Source organism: Hyla sarda, chromosome 5, assembly GCF_029499605.1.
Source record: "Hyla sarda isolate aHylSar1 chromosome 5, aHylSar1.hap1, whole genome shotgun sequence".
NCBI classification, from domain to species: domain Eukaryota; kingdom Metazoa; phylum Chordata; class Amphibia; order Anura; family Hylidae; genus Hyla; species Hyla sarda.
Window position 1 is genome coordinate 92,420,894 of NC_079193.1, and position 21,972 is coordinate 92,442,865.

Here is a 21,972-nt window from a genome sequence, read left to right on the forward strand (position 1 = left end):
GCGGGTAAATTAGCCAACCAGAGTCTGATTCTGGACACCTCCCTGAAATGAATGGGGTCCGGTATGGGTCCAGCAGGAGGCCGTTTTGAAATTCCTCTGCCATATCCGGCTGCACTATGCCCAAAATATGGTGTGAATGCAGCCTAAGACACATGAAAAGGTCAAAGAGAACATGAATTAGCGTTTCAGCACAGTTTGCAAATGAAGAGGGGGGTGCACTCAAGGATAATCCTTTATTTAATGGCCCTCCCACTGTGAAGGGTTAAGGCATTGGTACGATTAACCAGCACCAGAAGAGGGCTCATTTAAAAAAAAAAATAATAATATATATATATATATATATATATATATATATATATATTTATATATTTTTTTTGAACCAATACATGAAGCTAAAGCTTTAGGTGGGTATGACATACATTATTCCAAAGGGATAATCTGGTTATAGATTACAGAACATGTTTTAGTGAACCTCCAAAAGAAAAAGATAAAACATGTAGGCACACAGTTAAAGGGGTATTCCGGTGAAAACCTTTTTTCTTTTAAATCAACTGGTGCCAGAAAGTTAAACATATTTGTAAATTACTTATATTAAAAAATCTTAATCCTTCCAGTACTTATTAGCTGCTGAATGCTACAGAGGAAATTCCTCTCTTTTTGGAACACTGATGACATGAGCACAGTGCTCTCTGCAACCGTGCATAGCAGATGTATGCTAAGGGCAGCATGGTGGCTCAGTGGTTAGCACTGCTGCCTTGCAGTGCTGGGGCCTTGGGTTCAAATCCCACTAAGGACAACAATAAATAAAGAGTTATTATTATTATTATAATGACGTCAGCAAAGAGTACTGTGCTCGTGATGTCATCAGAGAGAATTGCAAAAAGAAAATAATTTCCTCTGAAGTATTCAGCAGCTAATAAGTACAGGAAGGATTAAGATTTTTTAATAGAAGTCATTTACAAATATGTTTAACTTTCTGGCACCAGTTGATTTAAAAGAAAAAAAGTTTTCACCGGAGTACCCCTTTAAAAGTTATTTCCTGTATATGAAACTGGGCAACTCCTGACAACCAATGCTTGGGATCTGATGAGGCAACCCAGAACAAGGAACTGCCCCTCTGAAGATCCTCAAAGAGATTTAGAAAAACCGAGACTATGTCAGTATGACTTTGTTGTTGTAGTAGGCATATTCCCAAATAATTAAACAATATATCTGTACAGTGAGATGGACTTGTGGGGTGATTCCCTTCCGGTCTTTGACTACCAGGAAGTCATAAGAGGGCACGGCAGAGGATCTTCTCAGTGACCGGTTGACATAGACCATAGTAGGAGCTAATAGGGGTGATAAATAAAACTGTGGGTGTAAAAAAAAAAATGCAATTTATATCAACAAACAATAAAAAACTGGCTTGCACCATGTGTGTTTTTAAACACTTAACCAATAAGAAATTGTGGCATAGCAGGAAAAAAAAAAGTGTGGCCTAAATGAACTGCAATGCATCAAGAATGCACCAAATTTTGGCAAACATTTTTAGAGCAAAAGTAAGACAAATTTTCTAACAGGCTGAGCCACTAGTGCCGCATTTGAAGACTGTCCAGTATATGCTTACACTATCTACTAGACAGTTTTTATTCATCTGCTGCATTTTGTCTGATAATGTTACCCCACAACTTTATCCTGTTCCCTAAAACCTCTGTAATCCATTGGAAAATTTTGTTAAGATTGAATTAATTAATTTTGATGTTGCAGTAAATGGATGTTGCAGATTATACATTTATTTTAATTTTTTTTTTATTATAGTTACACTTTGAGTTAGGGATTGTTTACAATGGATGTTTCTGTTAAAAAAAAATCAGTTATGCATGTCCCCAAATTTATGCCATAGATTAGCATCTTGCATGCTGTGGATTCATCAGAATTATTGGGGCTAACCTGCGTCTTAGGCTACTGGGAGCAAAATCTGTATGGATTCATTGTCAAAGAAGTAACATTACTTCTTCCCATGATTTAGATTACAGATTTCAGTCATTTGCTGAACACATTCCGATGCAGAATCCACGTTATATTTTGTGTTATTAAGGTCTAAGGCTTAAATTCCCAAACGGCAGCCTTGTTGCAGCTTTTGCTACATGGTCAGAAAAATTCCTCTTAAAATATGTTTTCACATATATAACATAATTTATAAATTATATTTATATAATATAATTTATTAATAATATAAATAATGTTGAAAGGCTGGAAACGCACAACATTTCTGTGAAAAAAAACTCCCCTGCTCTGCGCATGCCATCTTATTTTTTGGAGCCAACAACGCTGCAGAATGAGGTTAGCTAGTTGTGAATAGGGAAATATGATACACCAAACATACATGGCTTTTTTTTTTTGTTTTTTTCAAATGTATTAACCATTTTGTGTAAGGCTCAGTGGCAGTTTTTCTAAATTTGCTGCATGCTCTGGGTATGGCGTTTTTCATTGCATAGACTTCTATAGGTGGAAAATCATACCATAAAATTGAAATGTGTGTATGGATATTTGGTTACTGCCAATGATTTCCGGAACAAATAAAAAAAAAAAATTAAAAAAATTTGTGTGTCTTAGTAGCCTTAAACAACAACTAAAAATTGGGGTAATTTCCCCACCAACAGCACTTTATAACCTGGAAACCAGACAGAAATGAGCAGAAAAAAAACGAATTTGTTAGCACAAAGCGCTTAGGAATCTGTTGCAGTAAAATTTGCATAAACATTTTAAGTGAATAATAGGCAACTTTAATAATTTATAGGTTTTTTCCTGTTGATAATAATTCAAGTTTCATCCTATTTTCCTAAATTTAGACAATGCTACAAATGGTAGAAAAGTAAGTTGATTAAGAATTAAAAATCTATTGTCTGAAAACCTTAATATTTAATACTGTTAGATTGTACGATAAAGTGGTTTTATTATTTATTTACTCTGGCCTCCACCAGATTAGTCTCGATAACTGTGGGGGGTCTGCATGTTGCAAGACAAATCCATTTAACGGGCCAAATAAATTATATATACGCCAGCATTTGTCTTTACACGTGTCATTCAATATTTAATATCGCCCATTGATGCTGCCTTGAAACCCTAATCAATTCTTAGCAGCCGCACTTTGTAATAGTCAAATGTTTTCTATTTAATCTCTCTCATGTGGTTTAACATAGATTCTCAACACAGCGGGACACAATTATCAGTAAGACTGCAACAAACAAACCTGCGGATAATATACCATCCCGTGGCACGCCAGTAATGAACTATATGTGAAACTATCCATATAATGTACAGAAAAGGCAAATAGCTACACAAGTCATAAGAACAAAAAAATATTACACCCAACAACTCTGAAGTCTGGACTAAAACCAAGAACGGACAAACTAATTTTGCGAAACTTTAAAAGGGGTACTCCACTGCCCCAGCGTTCCGACCAATTTGTTCCGAACGGAGGGTGTGGGCTGCGGGGTCGTCACGACCCCGCAGCCCACACCCAACGTTCGGAACAAAATGTTCCGAACATTGGGGCAATGGAGTACCCCTTTAAAATAAGCAGGAAAGGGTCTGGCAGCCGTGGAGAGAGATCAGGAAATTTCCTTGATGGTCCAATCTGTCTACTTTCACTTTCTCCTCCATCTTGTTACAACTTACTACATATATTTTACACCCAGTACTTATGATAGTTGCTTACAAACCCTATTTCTCTTCTTAGATCCATCATTATCTACTGTTACCTCTTATGGTTATGTTCTCACCCTCTGTTTTTCCTCCTACCCTACTGTTTTAGGATTATTATATTGTTCTAATTCCAGTCAGATGTTCTACAACTGCAAAGTAGTTTCGGGCTTATTGTTAGATCTCAGACTGTCTAAAAACGCTACCACTTTGCTGCTCTGTCTGGAGGTATACTACCCTCACCCATATTTGCCTCTGTGTTTTTTAAAAAAAATTCAATAATAGATAATAATAATAGCAACAATAAAAAAGCAGGACATAAGGCACTTTAAAATGGCAATGACTAATAGGATCCTTAGGGTGTTATGGAAGTTCCGCAAGAACGTTCATTCTTTCTGCAGAATCCACAAGCAGAGTCCTATTAGTCAAGTGGACTTTGAATATCCGCGTTCTTACGCCTCCGCCATCAACGTGCATTAAACTATACTTTCTACCTGTGTTGGAAAAGCAGCAAGGGATTAGGAACAAGATAGAAATAACAATTCCCACAAGTCTGTACATGCATACATGCCATATGACAGCAACCATAGACTGTTTTGAGCGGACATTAAAGGGTAGTCCAGTGGTGAAAAACGTATCCCCTATCCTAAGGATAGGGGATAAGTTTGAGATCGCGGGGGCCAGGCTCTCCGGCCAGATAGCGGGTGTCGACCCCAGCACGAAGCGGCGGCCGACACGCCCCCTCAATACATCTCAATGGCAGAGCCGGAGTTTGCCGAAGGCAGCGCTTCGGCTCTGCCATAGAGTTGTATTGAGGGGGCGTGTCGGCCGCCGCTTCGTGCGGAGGTCGACACGCCCCCTTCCCGCGGGCTGTCGGGGCTCAGTACAGGAGATCGCAGGGGGTCCCAGCGGTCGGAACCCCACGATCTGCAACTTATCCCCTATCCTTAGGATAGGGGATAAGTTGTTCACCACTGGGTCACCACTGGACTACTCCTTTAAGGTATTGTACCTGTACAAATTCCAAAATGTGGAATTGTTTATTGTTATAGAGGTATTCTGCCATAAGTAATGCTTGAAGAATATGGTGTCTCACAGAGGCACCATACAGTCACACACTGTCTGGATTTGTATATGTTGAGTATATCTTTTATTCCATATGGATTAGTACATTAGACTTTGCTATTCCATACAGAGGTATTCAGCAAAACCTGTATATTGTAATATATTATAATATTGTAATATTTTTTAAATCATGTATAATATTAACAATACTTTGATAAAAGCTTACTTGGGTGTCAGGTTTCTTTTAAGGAGAGCCTATCACAGAGTATTCTGAACACAAAGCCAAACTGAACAATCTACTATATATTTATATCTACTTTATACTTTATACTTTTATTGCTGAATATTCAATAGAGAAAAAAAAAAAAAAACACATCCAAGGGCATTAAAATTCATACATTTTAGTTCACATCTATTTTTCTGTCGTGACTCCTGTGGTCGTCACTCCTGTGGATCTCTGAAGGTGAGTGCCAGAGTGCTCAGGGGACTAGTAAGTTAAAGAGTACCTGTCATGATCTCGTTAAATTTTATAATCCTTCCAGTTCACTGCCCCCATCATGATAAACCACCCCCTGCCTTTATTTGTATTATTTGTTAGTTCTCTACCTTGATATTGCTCTGTATTTTCTGCTCAGTCTCAGTCAGATTCACAGAATGGGAAGGGGAGTTACCCAACAGGCATGACATCATCTGAAGCCATACAGGGGAGAACTTTCTCCCTCACTCTGCTACACACAGCCCAAAACAGTTCAGTGTGAGATGAGCTATGATTGGATAATGCTGCACACATACCCCTCAGCACTCCAGACTACATTTCCTGATTTTGGACTTCTACCAGGCCAGCAAGAGTCCTAAGTCTGTGCAAAAGATAGGGGGGAATGTGCTCTAGACAAGTAGGTAGACACCTAGAGGCAGTTTTTTTAAACACATAACCTAGAAACATTTTTTTTAACAAAATACATTAGAAATATTTTTTATTTACTACAAGGAGGGTAATAGCAAAAATTTATTTTAAAGGGAAAACTTTTTTTTTTTTAAATCAACTGGTGCCAGAAAGTTAAACAGATTTATAAATGACTTCTGTTAAAAAAAATCATAATCCTTCCAGTACTTTTTAGGGGCTATACACCGATGTCACGACCACAGTGCTCTCTGCTGACATCTGCTGTCCATTTTTGGAACTCTCTAGAGCAGGAGAAAATCCCCATAGCAAACATCTGCTGCTCTGGACAGTTCCTAAAATGGACAGCAGAGGTCAGCAGCACTGAGGTCGTGATATCAGAGAAATCCAAAAAGAAAAGCATTTCCTCTGTAGTATACAGCACATAAAATGTATTGGAAGGATTAAGATTTCTTAATGGAAGTAATTCACAATTGATTTAAAAAAAAAAAAAAAGTTTTCCACGGGAGTACCCCTTTAATGACAGTGCCCATTTAAGTGGTGAGAGCTGGCCTTGTATAGGAGATCACATGGTGTCCCAGCGGTCAGATTATCCCCCCTAACGGTGATCAGACACTTATTCCACTATCCTGTGGCTAGGGGTTGTGTTTTTCCCCCAAGAATAACCCCCCCCCCTTTTTTTTATTTATTAAGTTTCTCACTGTAAAAATGGATAGCAGTCTTCCCTCTAGAGTAATGATTTCTCAATGAGAAGCTCTCTGATATGTATTCTTCATTTTCATTGTTTGAGTAAGTGCAGAGTATCTGAGTTGTTATAGACAGTGTTAAAGGGGTACTCCACTGGCCAGTGATCTGGCTGCGTTGGGAACATGTAGCTCCGAATGCTGTGTGCACACTGCGGGTGTCTACCATGCTCCCTCGTGGCGTGACTGCCACCATGCCCCCTCCCATAAACTTACATTGAGGGGGTGTGGCCGACCCTGCAGCACACACACAGCGTTCGGAACTAAATGTTCCAAACACAGCTGGAACACTGGACAGTGGAGTACCCCTTTAAAGCCAGATATACAAGGTAAGAGGCCTTATCTTTTACATTTTATTACAATGGTTATTATCATTATTTTTATTACAATTATTGATGGAAACACATTTAGTGCACTTTAAAGGGTACCTTTCATCAAAAAACTTTTGATATATTATCGATTAATGTATGAAGAATAACTTTCAAATTGCATGTTATTAAAAAAATATGCTTCTTTCTATTTAATTTTCCACTTTGAAAAAATGACCACTAGGGGTCTCCCTATCAGTCCTGGCGGCAAGACTTTTATAGATTTCAGACTCATGCTGGAGTGTGAAATCTCAGACTGCAGCCGGGACACAGACAAGCTCAGTGCTGCTCCCTGCCTGTCATACAGGCAGGAGCCAGCACTGTGCTCATAGCACAGAAGAGCATACTCCTAACTCTGTCTTACTGCATGCCCACATTCATTTTTACTATCTGAGCTCTGATCTTCCTTCCCTCTGCACATGCAGTTGTAAACAGAGAGGAGAAGACTCAGAGCTGCCGGCCCGCCCACTGTGTGCACAGCCTCTATACCGGGCCACCCCCTTCCTCCCTCACACTAGGACGGCTGAATGAGCAGCCAAGAAGACAATAAGGTAGAAAGAGGAGGGTTTTGAATGAAAAGAAACAAAGGGATAGTGTCAGTGAGAGTCAGAGCCAGATGGGGGTGGGGGATTAGGGAGAGTTTAGATCATGAAAGGTAATCTTTAAAGGGTAGATATGTTACAACTTTAAAGTAAAGGCCCCTTTGCTATGTAAAATATAAAAGTGACCCTGGGTGTAGGGTACATAACTCACATGGCTCATGTGATTTGCAAATACAATCAGTGGGTGGCATTACCCAACGGGTTGAATGTTTTAAATTATACAAGTATTTTCTTGGTGTTGAAATAATGTAGATATCTAGTTTGTTCTAAATGCGAGCACTCAGACCTATCAATGCGCACTTCCAGGAAAACACGAGCCAAACATTGTACTAATCTGCGCTGTCACTTCTAATGTAAGAATCATACTGTTTTTCTTCTTAATTAATAATGGCTCAAGTCTTAATGAGCGTTTACAATGCCGATATCCTTCTTGCCCTAAAATTGTGAAGTTATGAAAGCAATTTGTAAAATTATACTAGCAATTAAAGAAAGACAATTTGGTTCCCGTATTCCCCTTGCAGAATTATTTCCTGTCTCCTTTTAAGTTCACTCATGGGACATTGCAAATTGCTCCCTGTTGCTTACAGTGCTGTTTACGGAAGAGAGACTGAGCACAGCATGGTTAGAAAGATATCTTACCCATGATACCAGCGACAAACCACTCATTTACACTTTCTGAGCAAAGTGGCAGAGGCTGATGATTTCACCTGTTACGGGCACAACAAGTGTATATTTTATATCACACCACGTCTTCTGTACATTAGAGCGGAGGTCACACAAGAGTTCTTGCTCTTATCACATAGGTGCACAGTAAATGCACACTTTTAGCTACGTTGCTTACTTAGAAACAAACAGTGCTGTTGCCGATATAAAAAAAAATAAATAAATAAGTGGTCTGTTTTTAGATAGAAATGGGCCCCTCATTAAAGGGGTACTCCACCCCTAGACATCTTATCCCCCTATCTAAAGGACATTAGGGACCCACGCGATCTCGGCTGCGACATCCCAGACATCCGGAGCACAGAGTGAACTTCACTCCGTGCCGGATGACTGGTGATGCGGGGAGGAGGCTCATGACGTCACAGTAACGCCACCGCTCGTGACGTCACGGCCATGCCCCCTCAATGCAAGTCTATGGGAGGGGCCAATCACTTTTCAGTGTTTATAATTCCTATAATCCCTGCATAGTAACTATTATTCCATGCCATTAGTTGACATTGCCTGTGTGCTGTGACATCACAGTCATATCCCTATCACTGTTTATTACCTCTATGTATAGTTATATCATTTTGTTTCTTATACTGTTATCAGGCTAAATTTCTGCTTGTTTTTTTTTTTTTTTTGGGGGGGGGGTAAAATCAATCGTAAAATTATTTTTCCACTTGCCGTTTTTCCACTCATTTTTAGCTCTTTGGCGGTTTTGCAAAGTCGCAGCATGTTGAGCCAACGGCGTTTTTTTCCCTGAAATTGTGGCGCTTTTCTCCCATAGAAGTCTATGGGAGTGGAAAAACACCAAGAAAAACGACATGTGGGTTTTAACGTTGGCGTTTTTGCAGGCGGATTTTATTCTTTTTTGGACTTTAGCAATCCAAAATAGTGATGGATATACCTTTTTTAATAAAATTCCATAGGGTTCCATTAAAAAATAAAAAACATTCAGTAGTGAAGGAAAAAATTGTATCTAACGAAATTTATCTTTTTAATACATTTTTTTAAATACATTTTTAAAACTAGGATCAATTTATGTGGGGTGGTAGGGCACCAAAAATGTAGCCGACAATAATAAAAATGTAGTGTGTGTGTTTTTCACTTTTTTTTCTTTATTTTTAAATATTTTTTTTAAATAGTACTACTACACCCAGCATGGAACACACTGTTCAATGATGGGAGTAGTAGTACCTGTACTAATTGACAGATCACCCGGGTCCTTTGCGATCCTTCCGTATAATTTATAGATGCGGCTGGCCTCCTGCACTGCCGTATATATACACCTATTCATATTTCCCACAGAGAGCTGTGATTGGCCAGATGGTTCCAGCCAATCACAACTCTCTGTGGGAACTATGAATAGGTGTATATACATGTCAGTGCAGGGGACCATAGAAGAGAGGCCGGCGGCATCTATACATTATACAGGAGGGTCACAGTGGGTGTGAGGAGTGACATCCGCTGTGATCTTTCCTTAACTGCAGGTACTACTGCTCCCAGCATGGAGCAAAGTGTGATCCATGTTGGGAGTAGTAGTACCTGCAATTAAGGACAGAACACAGTGGGTATAACTCCTGAAACACGCTGTGATAGTCCATCTATTGCAGAGATGTGGAGCAGCTTTATACAGCACTTGGCATCTCTGCACTATACTCTGGCCAGTGATATAAATAGAACATCACTCTTAGAGCTGTGATTGGCTGCAACCATCCGGCCAATCACCACTCTGGGCGGAAAATATGAATGAGTGATGTTCTATTCACATCACTGGCCGGAGTACAGAGCAGAGATGCGAGCGCTGTATAGAGCCGCTCCACATCTCTGCTATATTATGGACAATCGCACCTGGTGTCTCGACTGACCCCTGGGGCGATATATGTCTATTAGTACAGGTACTACTATTCCCATCATGGAACAGTCTGTTCCATGCTGGGAGTAGTAGTACTACCTAAAATGTAAAAAAAAAAATAGAGAGAAAAAAAAGTTAAACACATACACTATTAAAAATTAATTTAAATTAAATTATAAAAAATATAAATTTCGTTAAATAAATTTTTTTTTCCCATCACTACTGCATCCAACAAATTTTGGGTACCAAAAAAAAATGCCAAAGGGGCCAAAAATGCAATTTCCACTCAAATGCAAAAACGCAAGAAAAAATATCAAACACAGGAGAATTTGCAGCGTTTTTTCCTTGCGTTTTTTTGGGCCACAAAAAAACAAGTAGAAACTTAGCCTCACAGTGTTTTTTTTGTGTACTTTTTTCCATGCAGTGAAAAAGCATACCTATCATTTCAGGTAATGTTTCAGGATAAGATGTTGTGTGCACATGAAGAGTAGCTCTATTTCTAGCCAGTATACCACTTGTACATAGCATTTTCACCAGGTTTCTGCCGTGCAGGCTACAACTCTTTCCTGTAATTCTAAGCTAGTGGTTAGGAACTAGTTGATTTGCTGGTGCCTATAAACTGCATAAACACAGAGAAGGGATTCTGCTCCCTTATATCGCTATATCACACCCAGAGAAGAAGCAGAAGCATAGAAGACATTACAGAGCAATACTGAGCAGTATAAACTCTAAAATCTTATCCTTAATGGTTCCTGCAGCCCCTCTCTGTGTGTCTGCTTCTGTTTCTTCTTCTCTTTACTTAAGCCATATGCATTTCACTCTTGGACCCAGGCAGCACATGTCTTGTGCTGGCCCTGGCCATATGGATAACTATAACATGATAATTCGGTGAGCTAAGAAGGACTTGAGCTGTTTTTCAGAATGAAGGATGAGTTTAGAATGGAATGATAGCAGGAAAGTAGCTGATAACTGGGGAAAGAGGCATTTGCACCTGATAAGATATATTAAGTTTCTTATATGTGCTTATGCTATCGATTTATGCAAAGTTTGTTGAAACTGCAGTGAGCATTGAAGGAGAATAAATATATCAGGTTGTAGACTCAACTGGGCACTGGCGCACTATGGATTCTGTGTTAAAAAAAACAAAGTACTTTATAGTAGATGAAAAGTTAGGGGAGCTTGGCTGTAAAGCTTATGCCTACAGACAATGATCCCATGCCAAAATGTATGCATTAATAATAGTTGTTCATGCTACTAGCTTCACATGTATGACCCAAAAATCTAAATGTAATAGAAATGTAAGAACTGTATTTTTTGTGAGCTACCGTATATACACGAGTATAAGCTGACCCGAATATGAGCCGAGGCCCCTAATTTTACCCCAAAAACCCAGGAAAAGTTATTGACTCGACTATAAGCCTAGGGTGGGAAATACATCACCCCCTCATATAATCATCCAGACCCCGTCATCATCCCCCCCCCTTTCATCATCACAGCCTGTCAATCCCTTCATCCGTGGTCTTCAACCTGCGGACCTCCAGATGTTGCAAAACTACAACTCCCACCCATGCTGGGTGTTGTAGTTTTGAAACCTCTGGAGGTCCGCAGGTTGAAGACCACTGCGGCCTTTGTCATCATCCCCCTTTTGTTTTGTACTCACCTCCCCTCGGCAGGAAGTTAGGGTGAGCTGGTCCGGGCCATCTATGCTGCAGGGACCGTCCGGTGGGGATGCGTTGCGGGCTGTCCATTTTCACCGCGCTTCGGGCCCGGACTAATGATGTTGCCTTGACGTTGACACACAGGGACATTGCGCATGAACGTCCCCGTGCATCGTCATCAAGGCAACGACATCACTCCCGGGCCGGGCACGAAGAAGAGGCCCCCCTGGTGAAAATGGACAGCCCGCAACGACTAATCCTCTCCACCGGACGGTCCCTGCAGCATAGATGGCCCGGACCAGCTCACCCTAACTTCCCGAGGGGAAGGGAGTACAAAACAAAAGGGGGGGGCTTGATGATGATGAAGGCCGCTGTGGTCTTCAACCTGCGGACCTCATGAGGTTTCAAAACTACAGCACCCAGCATGCCCGGACAGCCATGCTGGTAGTTGTAGTTTTGAAACATCTGGAGGTCCGCAGGTTGAAGACCACTGATGAAAGGATTGACAGATTGACATGCGGAGAGTTCACTCGAGTATAAGCCGAGGAGGGTGTTTTCAGCACGAAAAATCGTGCTGAAAATCTCAGCTTATACTCGAGTATATACGGTAAATGTTACCTTCTGATCAGAGGCCAAAATATAAACATTCTAAAAATATCTCATCGCGCTGAAAGATATTGCTCGACAGAAGCCGCCTTAGGTCACTGTGCATGAAAAGCATGGGAAGTGTGGGAAAGGTGTTGCTGGGATGCACAGCTGCACGGGGATGTAAATAAGTGTTTCTACATTGCTCATTCAGTGCTATGGAAGTAGAAAATGAGATGGTAAAGAGGGGACACAGAAGGCACGAAATCTAACTAGCATGGGAAAATATTTTGACTAGCTGTTGTTCAACATTTTTGCCCTGTAATCCCTGTTTATATCGAATGGCAGAACTTTTTTGTGATCACGACAAACATAAATAAAGCATCTGAAGGCAAAATCTGCACGTATGGAAAATAGAAAAGAAGACGAGATTCCTTCCAGGTCTTATTGATGAAGCATTTCTGTTCAGATAAAATATATCTGAGAATTGCCAATCTAGAAATCTGCAAATATAACTGCACTGACGGCTATAGGAGAGTGTTTCCTAATTATTGTGTCTCCAGCTGTTGCAAAACTACAACTCCCAGCATTGCCCGGACAGCCTTCCAGCCATGCTGGAAGTTGTAGTTTTGCAACAGCTGGAGGCACAATAGTTGGGAAACGCTGCTATAGACAGTTCACGTTTTATTTTGTCCGTACAGTGATCCCTCAACTTACAATGGCCTCAATATACAATAGTTTCAACATACAATGGTCTTTTCTGGACCATTGTAAGTTGAAACCAGACTCAACATACAATACTACAGACAGTCCAGATCTGTGAAACGTGTCAATGGCCGGAAGAACTGACCAATCAGAATGGGCAATTTACTGGTAAAACCCCTGAATTACTGAAGTGCATGCACTGACTGGTGTCTGGTAGCGCCCCCTACAGTACAGAGAGGTATTACATGTTCTGTACTCTTTACCTGTTCCAGGGTTACCTGCTCCTTTGGACACCAGGTGAGGGCGGCTCCATGTTACTTTTTTAGGACATTGCATGTACTGTACAGGACCCCAAAGAAGCTCCTGTCCTCTACATAGACCAGTGTTTACCTCTTGTCCTGGTAAATTATTCAACCCTCTAAATCAGTGTTCCCCAATCAGGGTGCCTCCAGCTGTTACAAAACTACAACTCCCAGCATGCCCGGACAGCCTTTGGCTGTCCGGGCATGCTGGGAGTTGTAGTTTTGCAACAGCTGGAGGCTCCCGGCTTGGGAAACACTGACATAGACAGTGATTACAGCTCCCAGCAGATCTTTCTTACTTTTATATATAAGGTTTTGCTTTATCTGTATTGGTTATCTACTTATTTATCTATAATCCTCACCTTTTCCTATTTTTGGATGACATTTTGGTGCCTTTAGAACCAATTACCAGGTTTCCATAGAGTTCTGGTCTCAACATACAATGGTATCAACATACAATGGTCGTCCTGGAAGCAATTAATATTGTAACATGAGGGACCACTGTACTCCCCAGACACAGGCATTTATGATGACATCGGGTCAGCCACAGTCAGCAGTAAGCTGACATAATACAGACTGCTGTAAACTACAAATTAAAAAATTTTTTGGGTGCAGAGAATTGTCCTCTTATTCAATATTTGTTGACGCTTTAGAAATTCTGTTTTAAATATGGCAAATTTTTCAATATTTATTTATCCTTTTAGGTAAATAAATAACTAAATAAATAATAAAAATTATATATTTAATTCCTTAACCCCTTAAAGGGGAACTACGGTGGAAATTATTATTATAATTTTTTTTTTTTTATCAACTGGTGCCAGAAAGTTAAACAGATTTGTAAATTACTTCTTTAAAAAAAAAAAAAAAAAAAATTGTTATCCTTCCAGTACTTATTTGCTGCTATATACTACAGAGAAAGTTATTTTCTTTTTGTTTTTTTTTTTTCTGTCCATGGCACTCTCTGCTGACACCTCTGTCAGTATCAGAAACTCTTCAGAACAGGAGCAAATCCCCATAGCAAACCTATGCTGCTCTGGACAGTTCCTGATACAGACAGGTGTCAGCAGAGAACACTGTGGACAGAAAAAAAAAAAAAAATCCAAAAACAAAATAACTTTTTCTGTAATATAAAGCTGCTAATAAGTACTGGAAGGATAAAGATTTTTTAATAGAAGTAATTTACAAATCTGTTTAACTTCCTGGCACAAGTTGATAAAAAAAATATGTTTCCATTGGAGTACCCCTTTAATGACACAGCCCATTTTGGCCTTAAAGGGGTATCCGCCCCTAGCATCTTATCTCCTATCCAAAGGAAAGAATATGGGGGGAGTGCATAAAATATAACTTTTACTTATCACATCTAAAATAATTGAAATAGTAGTGATGATAATCGTTAGCCATTCGACCCATTAGGGTTCCCACAATATCAACAAATAAGAATACACATCCAGGATACTAACTGCCCACAGGGGCTAGATGTATCCACAATGTTGTATCCTGGATGTGTATTCCTATTTGTTGATATTGTGGGAACAATTTCCCCTGGTCTACATTTTAGCAGCACAGTTTTGGCGTACTACTTGCTAAGAGGCCCTAATGGGTCAAATGGCTAACGATTATCATTACTATTATTTAAATTATTTTAGATGTGATAAGTAAAAGTTATATTTTATGCACTCCCCCCATATTCTTTCTAATTAATTATTGGGAGCTGACTGTTTATATCGGTCTGTAGATACCATACCGTCTACCTTCATACCCCCTATCCAAAGGATAGGGGATAAGATGTCAGATTGCGGGGGTCCCGCCTCTGGGGACCCCCGGGATCTCTGCTGCAGCACCAGGCTATCATTACTGCACAGAGCAGACTCACTCTGTGAGTAATGACCGGCGATACAGGGGTCGGAGCATCGTGATGTCACGGCCCCGCCCCCTCAATGCAAGTCTATGGGAGGGGGCGTGATAGCCACCACGCCCCCTCCCATAGACTTGTATTGAGGGGGCGGGCCGTGACGTCACAGCCCGCCCCCTCAGTGCAAGTCTATGGGAGGGGGTGTGGCGGCTATCACGCCCCCTCCCATAGACTTGCATTAAGAGGGCGGGCCGTGACGTTACAAGGGGCAGATCCGTGATGTCACGAGGGGGCGGAGCCGTGACGTCACGATGCTCCAGCCCCTGTATCGCCGGTCATTCTGCACAGAGAGAGTTTGCTCTGTGCAGTAATGATAGTGGGGTGCTGCAGCGGAGATCCTGGGGGTCCCCAGCAGTGGGAACCCCGCGATCTGACATCTTATCCTTTGGATAGGGGATAAGATGCTAGGGGCGGAGTACCCCTTTAAGGACACAGCCAATTTTATTTTTGCATTTTCGTTTTTTCCTCCTCACCTTCTAAAAATCATAACTCTTATATTTCCATCCACAGACAACTATGAGGGCTTGTTGTCCTTTGTAATGACATCACTCATTTTACTATAAAATGTATGGCAAAATTTAAAAAAATACTATTTGTGTGGGGAAATTGAAAAGAAAACTCTGTACAACATACGGTAAAAATGACATGTTTTCTTTATTCTGTGGGTCAATACGATTAAAATGACACCCATGATTACATATTTTTCTATTGTTGTACCGCTTTAAAAAAATCTCAGACTTTTTAAAGGGGTAGTCCAGTGGTGAAAAACTTATCCCCTATCCTAAGGATAGGGGATAAGTTTGAGATCGCGGGGGGTCCGACCGCTGGGGCCCCCTGCGATCTCTCTGTACGGGGCCCCGGCTCTCCGCCGAGATAGCGGGTGTCAACCCCCGCACGAGGCGGCGGCCGACACGCCCCCTCAATACATCTCTATGGCAGAGCCGGAGATTGCCGAAGGCAGCGCTTCGGCTCTGCCATAGAGTTGTATTGAGGGGGCGTGTCGGCCGCCGCCTCGTGCGGAGGTCGACACGCCCCCTTCCCGCGGGCTGTCGGGGCTCCGTACAGGAGATCGCAGGGGGCCCCAGCGGTCGGACCCCCCGCGATCTGCAACTTATCCCCTATCCTTAGGATAGGGGATAAGTTGCTCACCACTGAATCACCACTGGACTACTCCTTTAACCAAATTAATGCATTTAAAATCACTCTATTTTGACTACCTATAACTTTTTAATTTTTCCGTATAAGTGGCGGTATGAGGGTTCATTTTTTGCGCCATGATCTGTACTTTTTATTGATTCCACATTTGCATATATGAAACTTTTTATTAATTTTTAAAAAAGATTATGGGAATATTATGTGACAACAAAGCAGCATTTTTGGACTTTATTATAATTTTTTTTTTTACAATTACATCGTTCACCGTATGGGATGAATAACATCATATTTTGATAGTTCGGACAATTACACACGCGGCAATACCAAATATATTTTATTTTTTACACTTTCTGGGGGTAAAATAGAAAAAAGGGACTATTTACATTTTAATTTGGATTTTTTACTTTTTTTTCTTTTTCATTTTCTTCTTTTTCTTTTACACTTTAATAGTCATCATAGGGGACTATTTATAGCAATCATTTGATTGCTAATACTGTTCAATGCTATGCATAGGGCATAGCACTGATCAGTGTTATCGTAGATCTTCTGCTCTGGTCTGCTCAATCTCAGACCAGAGCAGAAGACCCCTGGAGACGAACGTGGGGCAGGTGAGAGGACCTCCGTCAGCCATTATGGATGATCGGATTCCCATGGCAACGCTGTGGGCGATCCGATCATCCATTTTACCGACTGCACTGCCGCAGATGCCATGATCTGTATTGATCATGGCATCTGAGGAGTTAATGGAGCACATCAGCGCGATCGCTGATGTCCGCCATTACCGGTGGGTCTTTGGCTGCTGATAGCAGCCAGGACCTGCCGTGCAGGACGCGAGCACCACTCCATTAAGTACCAGGGCACCACGCCGAAAATGTATGTCCTGTGTTATTAAGGGGTTAAATGGGTACTCCAGTGGCAAAAAAAAAATTTTTACAGAAAGTTATACAGTTTTGTAAATTAATTCTATGTAGAAATCTTAATCCTTCCAGTACTTATCAGCTTTTGTCTGTTCCAGAGAAAGTTGTGTAGTTCTTTCCAGTCTGACCGCAGTGTTCTCTGCTGACACCTTTGTCTGTGTCGTGAACTGTCCAGAATGAACAGAGAGAGCGCTCTATAGTGTAGTAAGTCCAAGCAATGAATGGATGGGAAAGAGCGGGGTGAGAGATAAATTAACCCAATAGGTTGTGTACCCCATACACAACCATGGCGGAAGGCATAAAGTGATCGTCCTGCAGCCCTTCCACACAATTCATCAGGTAGGAGACAGGCTTGCATCAAAGAGATGGTGGGTAAACACAGCGCTGGTCAGATCAACACTGATAGTAGTAGAAAACAGGTGTATTCCTAAGATTTTGGGAATAAATCTGTTTGCTTCTAGTACCTGTGTTGATTTGTCCAGTGCAGTGTTTACCCACCATCTCTTTGATACAAGCCTGTCTCCTACCTGATGAATTGTCCAGAGTAGGAAAGGTTTGCTATGGGGATTTTCTCCTACTCTGGATAGTTCTTTACACAGACAGAGATGGCAGCAGAGAGCACTTTGACTGGAAAGAACTACACAACTTTCTCTATAGTACAGTAAAATTTCCCTTAGCGAATTAGCGGACACCTCCCAATAGTGGATAGGTTTTAATTCCCCGACAGAGTCCCATAAGACAATGTATTTGCACTCTCCGAATAGGGGACACGCCCAATATTGAATGCGGACACACCCAATAGGGGACAAAACACTCCCAATAGGGGACAAAACACTCCCAATAGGGGACAAAACACTCCCAATAGGGAAAAAAAAAACATTCCCAATAGGGGACAACCAGGCTTATGCGCCGGCCCCACCTTGTGCTCTCATGGTTCTGTACATACGCGGGCCACATAATTTGCCCCCCTCCTTTCCTGATTCCCCCCCCCCCCCCCTGTGCCACATAATCCTCTCTTTATTAGCCCCTGTGAAACATCATTTCCTCTTGATCCCCCCTGTGCTAGTTAATTTTCCCTTTATTACCCTCTGTGCAAATTAATCACCCCCCTCTTTACCACCCCAGGTGCCATTTCTTCCCCGTCTGTGCCACTTTATCCCCTGTGCCACTTCATAAAGGGTGATGAATTTAAACAGAGGGTAATAATGGGGGAATTAAATGGCACAGGGGGATCAAGGGAAAATGATGTAGCACAGGGGGTAATGGGGGGATAATATAACACAAGGCATAAGGTGGCACAGGGAATAAAGGGGGATGAAATGATATGGGGGAGGGATAATGGGTGATTAAACAGCATTGGGAGATTCTACTGTAATATTGCTTTTTATCGTGTTTTATAGGTATTTACACTCTGGAGTGAGTACAGAACAGTATTCGGTCATTTCGGACTATTTTTGAGCCTTTTTTTTCCCAATTGGAGACATCTCTCAATAGTGGACACTTTGTTATTCCCTGTGAGTGTCCACTATTGGGATATTCTACTGTATACAGCAGCTGATAAGAACTGGAAGGATTAAGATTTTTAAATAGATTTACAAATCTGTTTAACTTTCTGTCACCAAATGATTAGAAAACATTTATTTTCCACCCTTTAATAGCTTCCCCATGGTCCAATTCATGGTTTGGATTGAGAGTATGCAGCTAGGACTTGGTACATTATCATCAATAATCAAAATACAAGTATTTCTAGGCTAACAGTATTTGTTTCAAGTTTTTTGAGTAATTGACTCATATATATATATATATATATATATATATATATATACACACACACACACACATACATATATATGTTCACTTAAGAGTACTTTGTGTTACTCCTGAAACTCTTTCGTTCACAAAAGTAATTTAGCAATATGTGAGGGGGGAAAAAAAAAACAGAAAAGGAAAATTATAAAATGACTGCAGGGCATTAGGTTCAATTAAGAACAAAGATAGAACTTATTAGGTGAAGATTTAATAAAATGAAATGAATTTCCAATAAAGGTTTACTAAGTATATACAGTAGAAAATACAGGAACTAATTTTTCCTTAAAAAGTGTGATTTAAAGAAAATATATTTAATATATTCATTAATGACCTTGTAGAGGGGTTGAATAGTAAAGTAGCAATCTTTGCAGATGATACTAAACTCTGTAAAGCAGTAAACACTATAGAGGACAGTGCACTGTTACAAATGGATCTGGATATGTTGGAGGTTTGGGCTGGGAAGTGGCAGATGAGGTTCAACACTGATAGATGTAAGGTAATGCACATGAGGAGGAAAAATCCGGGACGGGGTTATATATTAAATGGGAGAATACTTGGGACGACTGATGTGGAAAAGAACTTAGGGGTCTTAGTTAATAGTAAACTTAGCTGTGGTGACTAGTGTCGGGCAGCTGCGGCCAAAGCAAATAAAATCATGGGGTGCATCAATAGGGGCATAGATGCCCACGACAAGGAAATAATTCTACCACTGTACAAATCACTAGTCAGACCACACATAAAATACTATGTACAGTAATGGGTACCAGTGTACAAGAAAGATATAGTGGAGCTGGAGAGGGTTCAAAGACGGGCAGCCAGAGTAATACGGGGAATGGGAGGAATACAGTACCCAGAAAGATTATCAAAATTGGGTTTATTTAGTTTAGAAAAGCTTAGGGGAGACCCGATAACTATGTATAAATATATCAGGGGACCGTACAGAGATCTCTCCCATGATGTATTTATACCCAGGACTGTATCTATAACAAGGGGGCATCCTCTACGTTTAGAGGAAAGAAGGTTTCTAGACAACCACAGACGGGGGTTCTTCACTGTAAGAGCAGTGAGACTGTGGAATTCTCTCCGGGAGGAGGTGGTCATGGGGAACTCTGTAAAAGAGTTCAAAAGGGGTCTGGATGCATTCGTGGAGAATAATAACATCGCTGGTTATGTATACTAGATTTATAGGGACAGAATGTTGATCCAGGGATTTATTCTGATTGCCACATTTGGAGTCGGGAAGGAATTTTTACCTCTAGTATGAGGGTTTTTTGCCTTCCCCTGGATCAACTCAATAGGGACTTATTAGGGATATAGGTTGAACTAGATGGACTCTGGTCTTTTTTCAACCTTATGAACTATGTTACTATTTAGTGTAGTGATATATTACAGTATGTGGGAGCTGAGTATTGTATACTACAAATGGGCACTGTCAAAATCAATGATGACTGATGACTGGTGAAGTAGGGGCTGGACTATCGTGACATCACAGCGTGTCGTTAAGTTCCTCCGAACCCTGCATCGCCAGTCATCAGGCACGGAGTGAAGCGAAGCTCTGTGCACCAGATAACAGCGTGGTCTGCAGGAGAGATTCCTAGAGGCAGGACCCCTGCGATCAGACATCTTATCCCCTATCCTTTGGATAGGGAATTAGATTTCTAGGGGCGGAGTACCCCTTTAACTTTTCTAACATACTTTATTTAAAAATGTTCTCTCCTTTTTATAGAAATCATGGCTTATAAAAAAAAAGACCACTAGTGGTCCCCATACCATCCCAGCTGCAGTACAGGCAGGGACAAAGTCCAGGAAGTGAGGGGGAATTGCATTCCACTGTGCTCACTCTTGTCCTGTCTATCAGACTTCTGTCTGAAAAAAAGAGAGAAGGGGGTTACAGAGCTGCCTTAAGTAACTGGATGAAGAGACCCAGCAGAGCAGATTTAGGGAGGAAGTGAATGAGTGGTGAGTGAAGGTGGGCTCAGTGCTTGCCTCTCTTCCTGAGAAGTGGATGTCAGAATAAGTGAGCAGCAGAATGGAGGGATTTGTGAGCCAAATAAAGATGCTAGAAACACATAAAACATGTAAAGAATGTGCATTACCTAGTGAGTAACATATATAAGCATTATTTTTCTGTAATAGAAAAGGTACACTAAAATAGAAGAAACAGGATTATCTCCTTATTATTATTAGAGTAAATATTATATGCCATTTGCCAAATGCTTTATTCCACGGTAAGATGAGGGCAAGCAGATATAGTAAAGGTTAGTCTTCCTCTTCCTATTGAAATAAGCATGTATACTCACCTGACCCAACTGTGCATATTTATTGGGGATTTAGCAGTGATAGGACTTGACCCAGGGAGATTCATATGACAGTTCACGTGTATGACTGACTTTAGGTTCCTAACTTTCAGACACGTGGACAGGGATTTGGAAACATGCCGTTGACTGTAATTCAGTGCAGATTTTTGCTTATAATTTCCTGGGACTTCTAGCTGGGGGAGGTGAAGAAAGAGCTGCCTAAAAAAGTATTAGCAATGCTGCAGGGTAAACTAAGCCCTGTGAAACAATGGTAAAATGGTGTTTTTTTGCCTTCATAGTACCCCTTTAAAGGGGTACTACCGTGCTGACAACTTATCCCCTATCTAAAGGATAGGGGATAAGTTGCCTGATCGCGTGGGGTGCCGCCGCTGGGGACCCCCACGATCTCCCACACAGCACCCCGCTCTCATCAGGCCCCAGAGCGAACATCTGCTCCGGGTCTGATGACGGGGCCGGTGATCGTGACGTCACAGCTCCGCCCCCGTGAGACGTCAAGCTCCGTCCCTCAATTCAAGTCTTTGGCAGGGGGCAAGACAGCTGTCTCGCCCCCTGCCATAGACTTACATTGAGGGGGCGGAGCGTGATGTCACATGGGGGCGGAGCCGTTACGTCACATACTCCGGCCCCGTGATCGGCAGTCATCAGACCCGGAGCGGATGTTCACTCCGGGGCCTGATGAGAGCCGGGT

General features: G+C 41.3%; 1 protein-coding gene across 9 annotated transcripts in view; it reads right to left on the reverse strand.

The window, feature by feature from the left end:
* TBC1D5 (TBC1 domain family member 5) overlaps window positions 1-21,972 on the reverse strand; it is a 645,101-nt gene that overhangs the window by 393,897 nt on the left and 229,232 nt on the right. The gene's annotated exons all lie outside the window — the stretch shown is intronic.